Below are 14,272 nucleotides of genomic sequence, written 5' to 3' on the forward strand. Positions count from 1 at the left end.
TGCCCAATATATGCCCCAATATATTCATCCACAGACTCAAATAGAATTAATGTCATTGAAACCATACATAGCGTTTTTATAAATTTTTAAAAGTCTCATGTATACTCTTGCCACCTTGTTTTTACTCCTTACTTAGTAACACACAGTGGAAATCCTCCTAAATCCTTCTTGTAGATTCAACTCATGCATTTTGCCAACTGGAATACTAAATAATTTGTTCATTTCCCTATTTGTGTAAATTAATTTTGCTGTCAATATTTACTACAATGAAAAAGGCTGCCATAAGCATGTTGCATGCATTTCTACACATGGTAAAAACTTATTTTATAATTTAAAAATTTCAAGATTTAGTTCACAAAGGATAAAATAGTATGTTAATGGACACTGTTTCATGTATACCTTTCAAAATAAAGTGTCATAATTTTTTGAATTTTATTTTCAATATTTAGATAGAAATTTTTATTAAAATGTTTTTCTAATTTTAATAATGGAATTTATCTAATTTTTATACGGGAATTACAGCTTTTTTATTTAAAATACCTTTCATCATAAAATTATCTGACAAATGTAATGCATTTTAAACATATGTTTTTGCTATATATTTCTAAAGTTATATCATCCTCGGTATATGGAGCCTATACAATATATGCTGTTGAATTTTATTGAATGTTTGAGGCTAATATAGTAGTTTTATTGCGGTTTTTGAATTGCTTGGGTGTCACAAAGTAAGATATTTTTAGAGAATGTGTTTCAAAATCTCTTCATATAGTCTACATATATTCATACACATATATTTAAAAATATAAAAGAAAAAGATGCCTAAACCTTAAGTATACAGCTAAAAATTATCAAGAAAAAATTACCAGAAATACCATCCAGGTCCAAAAATAAGAACAGACAGAAGTCCTCCTGATACTCCTTCTAGATCACTTCATTCTTTCTTCCTCATGAAGGTTAAAAATTGCCTGGGCCTGCAACACATCAATTTGCTATATATTTTTTAAAATTTATATCGTTAGAGTCTAATAGTGTTGTCTCTAGCCTCTTTCACTCAAAAGTGTATCATTGTGAGATTTGACTCCATGTTATGTGTATCTGTAGTTCATTTTCAATGTAGTACTTTATACGCTAGGATACCTTGCTGCTTTATAAATAAGTGTATCACAGAAGTAAGTGTAGCTCATTAAAAATTATGTAGAGCCTTCCATTAATCAAGTATCATCTGAATCATCTATTCGAGTAGTTTTAGTCCACACTTCCCTCACTTCTAGAAAGTTTTTATAATCTTCATGAGTTTTGGATTTCCAGAATTCAATAGTGTAACATTGGTGGTAGATAAGAAGGAATAAACAAGAAATATATATATGTGTGTTTGCAAGTGTATGTGTGTGTGTGTGTATGTGTGTGTGTGGAGGGGTGTTTGTATTGGATGATGACTCTTTTGTAATTATAACCAGTCAAAATTATTCCATTAGTAATGCATTCAACTCTTTAAATGTAATTATTTGAAGTGGTCTTCAGTTAGTTTATCTCCTATAACCTACAATTTAGGTCACAAAATGTGAGGGGGCACTACTTCACAAAATTTTAAAAACGTAAACAATAAGGTAGCTCTCTCATGTAAGCAGAGAAAATCTTTGTTTTATTTAATAGGTGGAACCAAAAGTTTTGCTGATAATAAGAGTAATCTTTGTAGAATTATCCACTGATTTTGGAGTGCCATAAAGAAGCTGTTGTCAATAAAAAACTGATTATTACAATGTTTGGTTCAATTTCTGTGGTAATTGGTTATTATCATTATTTACTACTTTATTTTATGGTTATTGCTTGCAGTTTTAGACTTTAAATATGAAAAGCATAAAGAGTGCTAATTTAATTACAGTATGGATTCTTGAAAACTGTATGCAGTGTTAAGATTATTAATAAGTATATTTCAAATGGATATTCTAATTCCAATTTGCATTTTTGCCTGGTTTCTTCTTCATCATAATTTTGAATAAATTGATATGTTTGTAGTCTTAAAAATTGTCATGCAGAAATGAATGTCATTCTCATGGGGCTGGTTTTAGGAACTAAATTTCGCGATTTTGTAGTTAAATAAGGAAACAGAATACTGTGATGGAAAGAATTCTTAATAAGTGTCTTAGTGCATTTTCACACTGCTATAAAGAACTGCCCAAGACAGGGAAATTTATAAAGAAAAAACTTTTAATTGACTCACAGTTCTGCATATCTGGGCCTTAGGAAACAAAATCATGGGGAAGCAAGTACTTTCTTCACAAAATGGCAAGAAAAAGAGAGAAAAGGGGGAAGTACCAGACACTTATCAACCAGATCTCATGACAACTATCTTGAGAACAGAATGGGGGAAACTGCCCCCATGATCCAATCACCTCCTACCAGGTCTGTCCCTAAAATATAGGGATTATAATTTGAGATGAAATTTGGGTGTGGACAAAGAGCCAAACAATATTATTCCTCCTCTGGCCCCTACCAAATCTCATGCCCTTTTCATACTTCAAAGCCAATCATACCTTCCCAACAGTACCCCAGAGTCTTAACTTATTCCATCATTAACCCAAAAGTTCAGGTCCAAAGTCTCATCTGAGACAAGACAAGTTTCTCTCACTTACGAGCCAGTAAAATCAAAAGCAAGTTAGTTAACTTCCAAGATACAGTGGGGGAACAGGCACTGTGTAACCGTGTAAATGTTTCCTTTCCAAATGGGAGAAATTGGCCAAAACAAAGGGGCAACAAGCACCATCCAAGTCTAAAACCCAATAAGGCTTGAATTCATGTTTCACATCCAAGGCATGCTGATAAAAGGGGTGGGCTCCCATGGCCTTGGGCAGTTCTCAGGGACTTTCACTGAGTGCCTGTGGCTTTTCCAGGCACATGGTGCAAGCTGTCAGTGGATCTACCATTCTGGGTTCTGGAAAACAATGACCTTCTTCTCACAGCTCCACTAGGCAATGCTCCAGTGGGGACTCTGTGTGGGGGTTCCAACCCCACATTTCTCCTTTGCACTGCTCTAGCAGAGGTTCTCCATGTGGGCTCTGCCCCTGAAGCAGACTTTTGCCTGGACATCCAGGCGTTTCCATGCATCCTCTGAAATATAGGTGGAGGTTCCCAAAGCTCAACTCTTGTACACCTGCAGGCCCAACACCCACAAGGAAACCATCAAGGCTTGGGGCTTGCACCCTGTGAAGCAATGGCCTCAGTTGTACCTTGGCCCCTTTTAACCATGGCTGGAGCTGAAGCAGATGGGATGTGGGGTACCAATCCTGAGGTGCACAGAACAGCAGGAACCTGTCGCTGGCCCACAAAACCATTTTTAACTTCTAGGATTCTAGGTTTGTGATGGGAGGGGCTGCCACAAAGATCTCTGACATGACCTGGAGACATTTTTCCCATTGTCTTGGTGATTAACATTGACTCCTTATTACTTATGCAAATTTCCACAGCTGGCTTGAATTTCTCCCCAGAAAATGGGTTTTTCTTTTCCACATGGACACGCTGCAAATTTTCCAAACTTTTATGCTCTGTCATCTCTTTAGAACACTTTGCTGATTAGAAATTTCTTCCACCAGTTATCCTAAATCATTTCTCTCGAGGTCAAAGTTCCACAGATCTCTAAGGCAGGGGCAAAATGCCACCAGTCTCTTTGCTAAACAATAGCAAGAGTAACCTTTGCTACAGTTCCCAGTAAGTTTCTCCTCTCCATTTGAGACCACCTCAGCCTGGACTCCATTGTCCATATCACTATTATCATTTTGGTCAAAACCATTCAACAAGTCTCTAGGAAGTTCCAAACTTTCCTACATCTTCCTGTCTTCTTATGAACCCTCTAAACCATTCCAGTCTCTGCCCATTAACCAGTTCCAAAGTCGCTTCCACATTTTCAGGTCATCTTTTTAGCAGTACCCCACTCTACAGGTACCAATTTCCTGTATTAGTCCATTTTCACCCTGCTATAAGGAACTACCCACGACTGGGTAAATTATAAAGAAAAGAGGTTTAATTGACTCACGGTTCTGCATGGCTGGGGAGGCCACAGAAAACTCACAATCATGGTGGAAGGTGAAGGAGAAGCAAGTACCTTCTTCACAAGGCAGCAGGAAAAAGGGGGAGTAAAAGGGGGGAAGCACCGGACACTTATCAAACAACCAGATCTTGTGACAACTCACTCACTATCATGAGAACACCATGGGGGAAAGTGCCTCCATGGTCCAATCACCTTCCACCAGGTCCTTCCCTGGACACCTGGACACGGTTCAAGAGATTACAGTTTGAAGTGAGATTTGTGTGGGGACAAAGAGCCAAACCATATCAATAAGTTATATATCCATTATTTAAAGGTTTCTTCTTAGAGAAACATAAAAACTATTCAAATATCATATAATCTGAAAGAGTATAAAAAGGGATGACATTTATGCATCCTTCCATTTGTTTCCTCTTTGATAAGACATGATAAAACATAGGGTTTCTGTCAAATGTATGATAGAAAGGTATATAATTTATCTCAAACTTTGCTTAATCTATTCAACTTTATACTTTCAACCACATGTAATGTTTATCAAACCATCAGTGATTTGCATTATTAAGACTTTAATAGATTTCATGAGTGAGAAAAAATAATCCCATTTGAGCAACTAGAAATTAGCAGGAAAAAAGTACAAAAATTGATGTGATTAAGGGTATTTTGAAGGTCTTCTTTCATACCTTAATGACAGTCATTACATTAAGAAAGAGTAAGGATATAAATAATGTGGCAACATCCTCTTGCAACAACATCCTTAGATTGATCAGAGATAAAAGGCATTCCTGTGTAGAGTAGGAAGGGCAATACCCACCATGTACACACATGTAAACATACAAACATATATACACACACATGCAGAATATAATGATTCAGTGGAGTTTTGAGATTCACAGAAAACAAGATAGAGATATTTCAGTAGAGACAGGAATGTAACTGAATGTCTTCATCCAGATTCCCTAGGAAAAACTGAAAAAGGAATTTGCAGACTAGAAGGGTTATTGAGCAGTGTTGTCAGGAATAACATCTGTGAGAGAGCAAGGGAAGCAGAACTTACAAAAAAAGAAAAAAACAACTAATCACCTTCAGCTGGTTCCATCAGGAGCTCTGAAACTGGCAAAACCCTTCAGAATCATTGCCCAATGAGGCATCAAGGAATCTTAGAAGCACTATGTAGACTAGTCACTGGAGGTGGGCTGCTGCTGATGAATCCGTAAACTTGGGCAAAGCAGTTCTTTAAGGGCAAAGGCAATTCTCAGGAAGAGACTCCACTCTGACCTATCAGTTGCCAAGACTCCTGAAGACTGGAGGAACGAATGACTGAGTTCTAAAAAGAGGAGCTGGGTGGCACATTATATCATCAACTTCAATGTATGGTTTCTGAGGATGATATATATCTCACAAAGTTCTCAGAGGTGACATAAGCAAGATGGAAAACTAGGAAGCCCCAGACCATATCTCCCCTCAGAAGACATCAAGTTAACAGCAATATTCAGACTAAAATACCTCTGAGAGACCAGCTGAGAGCTACAGTGGCCTGGCCAAATTAAAGCCAAGGAAAGATCCCAGCAAAAGGAAAATTCAGTGTTTTGTGCATCTATCTTTGCCTATCTTCTAAGCGGCACAGCACATGCATCCAGGAGTCTTTTATTAATGGAACATGAAATAAATTCACCTGATGAAGAAGAAAATAAGCTAACATCCGAGGAAATTAGTTTGTATAGGGAGTTTCAGAAACACCTAGTTTTAAAAAAAAACAAATTATGGAATGAAGAACATGTAATTAACTGTACAGTTGACTCACAAACAACGAGGATTTGAACTGCCTATATCCACTTATGTGCAGATGTTTTTTCAATAAATATGCTGGAAAATTTATCAGAAATTTGTTACAGTTTCAAAAAACTTGCAAATATACCATGTAGCCTAGAATATTAAAAAAAAGAAGTATATCATAAATCAAAAAATATATGTAGATATTAGTCTATTTTATCATTTATTACCATAAAATACACAAATTTATAAGAAGTTAAAATGCATCAAAACATGGACATAAACACTTGCAGTGTTTGTTGGTGCCATTTGCAGTAGCGAAGTAAATGCAGTAGAGAAATAAATGTAAATAAGCAATATTAAACTCTAACTGCATAAATTAACTCTAGTACAAACTGCACTGCTGTAATAATTTTACAGCCACCTCCTGTTGCTATTGTGGGGATCTCAAATGTGAGAATCTATTTATAATCCTGTGCTATGCTAATCATTGTGTGACCAATCGTGTCTTCAGTAAATTGCATATTGCAGTAAATGATCTTGCAGTTCTTGAGTATCTTTCTTTCTGTTTATTTCAATGTTGCAAACTCTTGTAAACTTTGAATAACATCATGGCTCCCATACGAAGTGCCACTAGTGATGCTGGATGTGCTCCCAGGAAGCAGAGAAAAATCATGATATTACAGGAGAAAACTGAATTGCTTGATATGTACAGAGGACTGAGGTCTGCAGCTTCAGTTCCCTGCCATTTCAGGAAGAGGTTTATTTTGTAAACAGATGACATATACTTACAGTATCAATACATACAGTACAGTACTGTAAGTATGTTTTCACTTCCTTATAATTTTCTTAATAACCTTGTCTCTTACTTTATAGTAACAATACAGTATATAATACTTGTACAAAGTACGTGCTAATCAACTGTGTTATTGGTAAGCTTCAAGAGTAGGCTATTCGTAGTTTTTTTTTTGTGGAGTTAAAAGATATATGTGGATTTTCAACTGTGAGGGGTGTTGGCATCTCTAACCTCCACACTGTTTAAGGGTCTACCATGCTCTTAAGTTATGTCTGTAGCTTCCTGCATTTAACACTGTCTTTTGAGTCATACCTATTATTACAAGTGAAACCTACCATCTTTTTTTGAAAGATTTATAGTATTGCATTTTAAAGCTGTTTATACTTTCTTTAACCAGTTTTCTAGTTGAAACAAGGTTTTAATGTAAGTTTTATTAATATTAACAAGGCTGCAATGAAAATCTTTGTAAAATTTTAATACAGTTTACTAGGTAAACTTACTTTCATCTGTTTTAAGGACTGTGCCTTTAAGTGTGCTCTGTGAGCTTATATCTTCTCCATGCTATGTAAACACTTGTGCAAGTCCTTCAGTTTCTCAGTCAGGCTCAAGTAATAAAATGTTTTTCAATCATTTATGGTAAGACAGCCTAATAAATGTCATATCAAAGTAATGAGTTTTCATTTGTTTTTCCTCTCCAATTTGGGCCTGCCCCGACTGTGAAATCTGCAGTGAAGTAGATAATAAGATAAGCTTGTCTGTCTTTCTTGTTCTTATTTTTCCATTCCATAACTGCAGTTTGGGGCCCTTGTAGGTCTGGAGTATTGAGTAATGGAGGAAAGAGAAAGCGTCAGAAATATCTCATTTGACAGGTAGAAATAACTTGCAAGAATTTTGGCTGGTAAGATTTTAATCTAATGCTGTTGGCTTCTGGATGTGAAAGAATCCATTATTTATTCTTTCCCTCCTATTAGCATGTTTGAATTCCTTAACTAGTCCTTCACCTCAAGTTGCTGAGGATCTTTCATCTACAGTATATTTGCCATGGGCAATGCAATCTTCAATTGGCAACTGAAAAATCTTCCTTCCCATTTGAGTTCCAGCAGCACAGCCCTTTGTAAATGGCATCTCAGAATTCCAGAAGTAGTTATTATGGAGTCAGTATCTGTTCCATGGGAAACTTGCATACTTCTGCAACTACAGCCTCAGTATAACTCTGTGCTTGTGCCATCCCATAGGCAGGGGCAGCTGCAATGCCAGCATCTTTCTTTTTGGATGAGAGTGAGACACTGAATGCTGAATATTTTTTAAACCGCAGGTTAAACACATCAAGCAATCTCGGAAGTTTATTGAAGGCCCATCACTTGGCTTGAGAAAAGTGGTAATTCCTTTCTGTCTCACATGGGGAAAATGTGGAATAAAGCAGTGTACTGAAATATTCTTAAATTCTTTCTCAAGTTATCCTCATTAGTGGCTCCATGAATTACTCAATAAAATCATACAACTTTTCTTGGTTAGTGTGAAGTAGCTGGATTTAGAGCATGAGAATAATGACAAATTGGTACAGAAAATAGGAAAATACAAAAAACGAACACGCATTTATCTTATTGGTTCATAACTTTATAGTTACATGTAATCTGTGTTTCGGACGTATCACTAGACATATTATTGTTTTGTCAAAGAAAATGTGCACTGTTAAAGTTATTGTCTTAATACTCTCCAAAGAGCCCTCATTCATTTCCATGACAACAAAGAGTTTGAAATGACTTGTTGACCCAGATCCTTGTTTTACTCCATTTATGAAGAATACTACATTTGTCCTTTGGATACATGAAAACACTATAGTAATTTTTTATTAATTCTTTTAAAAATTAATGAGGTTGCACATCTTTTCATTTGTTAATATGTCTTTTTATAGATCTACTTTGAGTTTGTATAGAAAAATATGTACTGCTTCATTCTATTTACAGGTCATTTTACAGATAATTTAATAATATTTTAAGTATAATTAAATTTATCTGTATTTGCGTCAGATTGAATAATAAGGGGGTGTATTGGGCTTTTCTTGCATTTGCTATAAAGAAATACCTGAGACCGGGTAAAGAAAAGTGATTGCATTGGCTCACAGTTCTGTAGATTATGCAAGAATGGCACCAGCATCTGCTCAGCTTTGGGGTAAGTCTCAGGGAGCTTTTACTCATGGTGGAAGGTGAAGTTGGAGCAGGCACATCATGTGGCAGAGGCAGAGGAGAGAGAGAGTGGGTGAGGAGGTGCACACACTTTTAAACAACCAGCTGTCATGAGAACTCACTGTCATGAAGCCAGCAGAGAGTCATGAAGGATCGGCCCCCGTGATCCAAACACCTCGCACCACGCCCCACCTCCAGCATTGGAGATTACAATTCAACATGAGATTTGGAGGGAACACATATTCAAACTAAATTATGGTATAAGTTGTTCAATGATAAAGAGATTACAGTATTATATAGTATTTAATTCACTGACAATCATATTGATAATTAAATTGCATAAGCCAGAAATCTCAGCATCATCTTTGATTTATCCCTCTTCAAACTAAGAATCTTTGCTACATGCTCACTTTTCTTTATTCCCAGGGCACATCACATGCTTTAGAATTTTGTAAATATTTTGACTCAGAAATTCTACATCTAGAAAGTTATAAAACATGTGTTCAATTATCTATGTACAGAAAAACTTGTTGTATAAGTTCTATCAAGCAATTGAGAAATGTTTATGTAAATTAATTTACTTCTATAGTAAATTAAGTGATTTATAGGCTTGCCATAAAGCATTTATTTCAAATGCTCATTTTTTAAAAATAAAGTAAAAGATATTTTAAATAAATACAGTATTATATCATTTGCAAAAGCAATTTTTTCCGTATATTTTTGAATATATATACTATATATATGTATCTACAGCCAATTCATAGAACATAGAATTTGCAAGCAACATATACAATGTATATAATTATGTATGCATTTATAGGCCCATCCAGGGGACTAGAGCTAGATTTAGAAACACATATAATTTAGCTACAGTACTTGGTATATTCTTGCTTTAGGTAATGGGATTATTCATTCTTCTACTATTTTTGTTCTTTACCCTCTATTGATCATGCAAGTTTCACATGAGAAAATAGTTATATGTGATTTTAATATATATGAACAAAATATTTATAACAATTTGAGTGAGAATAAATATAAAATTAGAACACTAATACAAGTAAATAATAATAATAATCAATTGTGATTTTAGAAAACAGAAATGGATATATATATGGTTGTACAACTGCTAGAGATGAACCATGAATCTGATTCTTCTTTACACATCAAAACACATAGTTAATAATAGAATTACTAAATTGGCAGGTCAGAAAAAACACAAGTTTTGCAGGAGGTGAAAGTTTAGTATCTTTTTCTCTTTTTGTCTATTTAGAGAGGACCCTGTAAAGTGTGACAAGTGACATCTTTTCAGAATTGCTTTTTATGAACAGTGGCAGGTTTTATTATGTGGTCTAATACATTCCACGGCCATAAAATAATAGTATGTATTTTAATATTTGAAAACATAAAAAACCTATGACCAATAAGATAAACTAGCACTAAAACAAAAATAATTTTTGAGGAAGTAGGATAGATGAAAAAGGAAATAATTTAAAATAGATGTCAAAGCTCATGATTCTCCTATATAAAGTTTGTTCTTGATTATATCTTTAAAAGGTTAACATTCCCTGTGGGAAGCTCCCTTTCTGGGTAAAAACATTCTATTTTAGAATTACCCATAGTGAAAACCTACATGTGCCCTAAAGAAAAACTTTCTGAGATATTTAAGTAAGCTATTATTTGGAGAAATCTTCAAAATAGAACCTTTCTTGAAGGTGCACTGAATGTTCAGAAAAATTATTTTAACTGACTCTTTACAATTCTACCATGAAATAATACAGTCTGTAAAAAAGATCCTGGAGCAAAACTTAGAAGTATGGAGGAGGATGTGTATTGTTTAACCAGCTGCTATAAATTTAATGTGGTAACCTCGTAACAAAGAATTTTATTGATTCTTTTTTCCAAGTTACTTATCTACACATTCATTGTGTGAGTTCCCAAATTTATTTTACTCTGAATTCCACTAAGAACATATTAATTAGCTGATATTTAAAATGGAAGTAAAGAAATATGATTTAGTTTGAAAAAGATTTAACTGAATACAAAAATTGTGCTGACATTTAAATGCTTTATTGTTGCTTGATTTTGAAAAATGTCACATAAGTTGAAATTTAATTTATTTTATCAACATTTGCAGCTTGACTCTTTGAAACAAAATTTCAGGTTGTGTTCTTCTCCATTGTGTGTTATATTTATTAATCTAAATGTATTATTCACTTGATCTGTACCAATACTATTAAAATCGTGGATTCTTATAACAGTTTGCTTAGTTTTTTAAATATAGAAAGACAATCTGTCACCATACAGGGCACAGGATAGTGAACCTAGCAAATAGCCCTTAATTGGCACTCTCTTTTCCTATTTTATGACAGGGAATTAAAAACATTTAGATGAATGTCATTTTAGGAATGTTGCTTACAAAGATAGTACTTCATTTCTTAGCTTACTATTACCTTTCTGTTTAAATCTGCAAGTGTTCAAATCTGAACCTGAAGACATTTTAATTACTAAGATATCACAACTCCCAGTTCCTCCCCTTCATGAAGTTCTGGGAGAGAATGGGTTTGTGGACACTAGTAATTTCTTTATATGATGCTAATTCTTTGAGTTATATACTTATATTTTGTGCATTATTTTGCATTTATTCTAATATTAAAAAGAAAAAACTCAATATATTCTTTCTATCTTTCTATGCCAAAGCTGATGCTCTATGACCTGATTTCAGCATTCGATGCCTAATAACAGCCTTTATCTGTATTTCATGATTTCTCGCCCATGCTTCATATATTGGATTTAAAAGGGCAATTAAATAACATCCCTTGTATCAGCTAGTTATTACTACAAAAATGCTACATGCCACCACATGGCTGAAAACCACAATAATTTATTCTCATGGATACAGATCAGTTGAGAATGGTTGTTGTAGGGTGGGTTTGGCTGTGTGGCTCTAGTTTGCACCTGGGTTTGGTTTGGCTGGGATTAAGTAGGGAAGACCATTTTCCATGTGTTCGTGATAGCGTCCATGCTGAAAGAGCAGCAGCTGAGAAGGGGATCATAATTTGGCAAAATGCAAGCCTCCCAAGGCCTAGACTTGGGACTGGAATGTTGCCAATTTCTCCTCATTCATTAGCAAAAGAACATTCCTTTCTCCTGATTGTAATTCTAAGCCAACTGAAAGAAAGAGAAGAAATAGTCACTGAAATGCAAGCTTTAGTTATGGGCTAACTTAGTTCTATTATGTTTCACCCCTTTATTAGGCTAGCTTAACTCATATGTTTCTGGTATCACTAAAAAACTGAAGACTCAACTCATTGTGAATTCTGATAAACTTCCGACACTCTAATGCTGGGTTGCGCGTGCCAAATGTGTTCACATACCTCCATTAGATTAACTACTCCTTTTAATCCTGGGGTGGGCCAAGAAGACAGAGTACAGAAAATTGGCACAGAAAGAAAAATAAGAAGTGAAAAATGAATTTTAAATAAAATAAACAATAAATATAATAAAAATAAAACATGAAAAATAGATTTACATAAATGAATTTTTAATAAATGAATTTTTAAAAGAAGAAAAACAGAATAAATGGAACAAAAAAGGATATTTGGATGATGAATAAAGTCGTAAGTCCCTGGTTTAAAGACAATCATGGTGAGAGTTCATGGATACATCCCTCTTGTAACATATAGTAAAGATATAAAATAGTTTTGATTGTTATTCTTACGGGCACAGAAGTAGAATAGTGTCCACAACCTCTTTAATTCTTGGTGTGACAAAAGAAGTGTGCTTCTTCTGGAGAGAATGTTACTGAATCCAACACAGTTAGCATTCCAGAAGTCATACCTTCATAATGTTCAATATGTTTGTAGGAAAAAAGCCAATAATGTCTATGTGAATATACAACAGCAGAAGTTCCTTGACTGAGAAGGTGATGTTCTTGGTCTTATTATTAAGGGTACTCAAATGAGGTTCCGTGCAGTTTAGTTCATTCTCAAAGTAAAATAGATAAAGTGAAATATGGGATCAATAAAGTAAAACAAAATACGTATAAAATATGTAAATCAAAATACATATACAAATATTAATTAAATATCTTTGAAAGATCTGCTTCCACTCTGAATACAGAAGGCCACAAGGGAAGGCTATTCAAACAATAAGAAAAAATGTGAAAGATGAAAAAAATGTACATAACAATTTCAGTCCAACAGAAAGCTGTGATCCCAAGGCAGTCTTATAAACTGAATTCCAATGAGTAACAAGTTACTCTAAGGAGAGACAAGTCATATTATTTATTTTTAGCATGGGAGAAAACAAATGGAAGCCTTAAAAGTGGGTAAGAAAAAGGAACAGAACTGTTAAGAAAAACTTTTCAAAAGCTGGGCAAAGTCTAACATCGCAATTTAGAATTTCTTTGTGTCCCAGACACAGGACAGCATGTATCTACCTGCCAGGAATTTCCATAGGCTTTTGTAGCATCCTCCTGGAAAATACAGGGGCAAGGAAAGAGATCTAAGGCTCCCTTCATGGTACAGATATTCAGGACTTTCCAATGTTTGAGGGTAGAGACCATATACTTCGAAAACTTGCATCCATAATCTGCTTGTATGTAAGGTGAAGATTGACAACCACTGATTTACAGGCATAAAACCTGCCTGCGCCCTTGTCCTCTACATGATAACAATTAATTGTGTGCTGCTTTTGAGGAAGTGTAGAAAATGTACTCACTCCATCAGAACTTTTTATTGACACTAGATTACAAGACTCTACTGCTTGTGTAGCAGAAACATGCTTGCTCATGTCCCAGAATCCCTGCTGATTCAAGGCAGAGTTAACCTGCCACAGGTGGGACGCACAGGAAAATAACCTGTGCTAAGTACTAACAACCTGTGCTAAGTGCCCGTGGGCTGGCTAGAGTCTGGAGCTCATTCCATGCCTCAGTCTATTTTTGGCAGGTCCGTGAGCTGAGAATGCTTTTTTACATTCTATAAAGTATTTTTTAATTAGCATATATGACTAAAAGCTTAAATTACTTACTATCTGATTATTTATGGAAAATGTTTTATAGCCTTGATTTACAGCCTATAATGAATAGTAAGCATTTTTTGTTTGCCCCTGGGAAATAGGCAGGAGTGTTGTATAAGTGTTGTTTCCAAGTCATGGTTATACAGTGCCTACCTAAGACTGAGTCTAAAGAAAAGAGAACTGAGAAACTCCTATGAACTCACTATGAACATTGAATCAAGTAACAAGCACCAATGGGGAAGAGAGATTTCTTTTGTGATGCAGGTGTGCATAGTCCACTGCAACTGGGGATGAAGCGGAATACTGAGAAAAACTCTTCAAGCCCTCTAGGCCTCATATCAAGCACAAGCAAGCAACCTAACCCCATTTTTTTTTTGAAGTTACTGCTCTGCACAGAATGACCTTGAAGCATATGGTACATTGAAAGCCATCACACTAACATAGTCAGTCCTCACTATTTGT

The 14,272-nt window shown here is 35.0% G+C and overlaps 2 long non-coding RNA genes across 2 annotated transcripts in view; one reads left to right on the top strand and one right to left on the bottom strand.

Annotated features, from left to right (window-relative positions):
- Positions 1–14,272, top strand: part of LOC129030274 (uncharacterized) — a 552,505-nt gene that overhangs the window by 139,467 nt on the left and 398,766 nt on the right. The gene's annotated exons all lie outside the window — the stretch shown is intronic.
- LOC129030273 (uncharacterized) overlaps positions 11,662–14,272 on the bottom strand; it is a 60,249-nt gene continuing 57,638 nt past the window's right edge. Inside the window, exon 6 of the long non-coding RNA XR_008500599.1 lies at positions 11,662–11,962. This is a non-coding gene — a long non-coding RNA (uncharacterized LOC129030273). The remainder of the gene's footprint in view (positions 11,963–14,272) is intronic.

This window comes from Pongo pygmaeus, chromosome 12 (assembly GCF_028885625.2).
Source record: "Pongo pygmaeus isolate AG05252 chromosome 12, NHGRI_mPonPyg2-v2.0_pri, whole genome shotgun sequence".
NCBI lineage: Eukaryota > Metazoa > Chordata > Mammalia > Primates > Hominidae > Pongo > Pongo pygmaeus.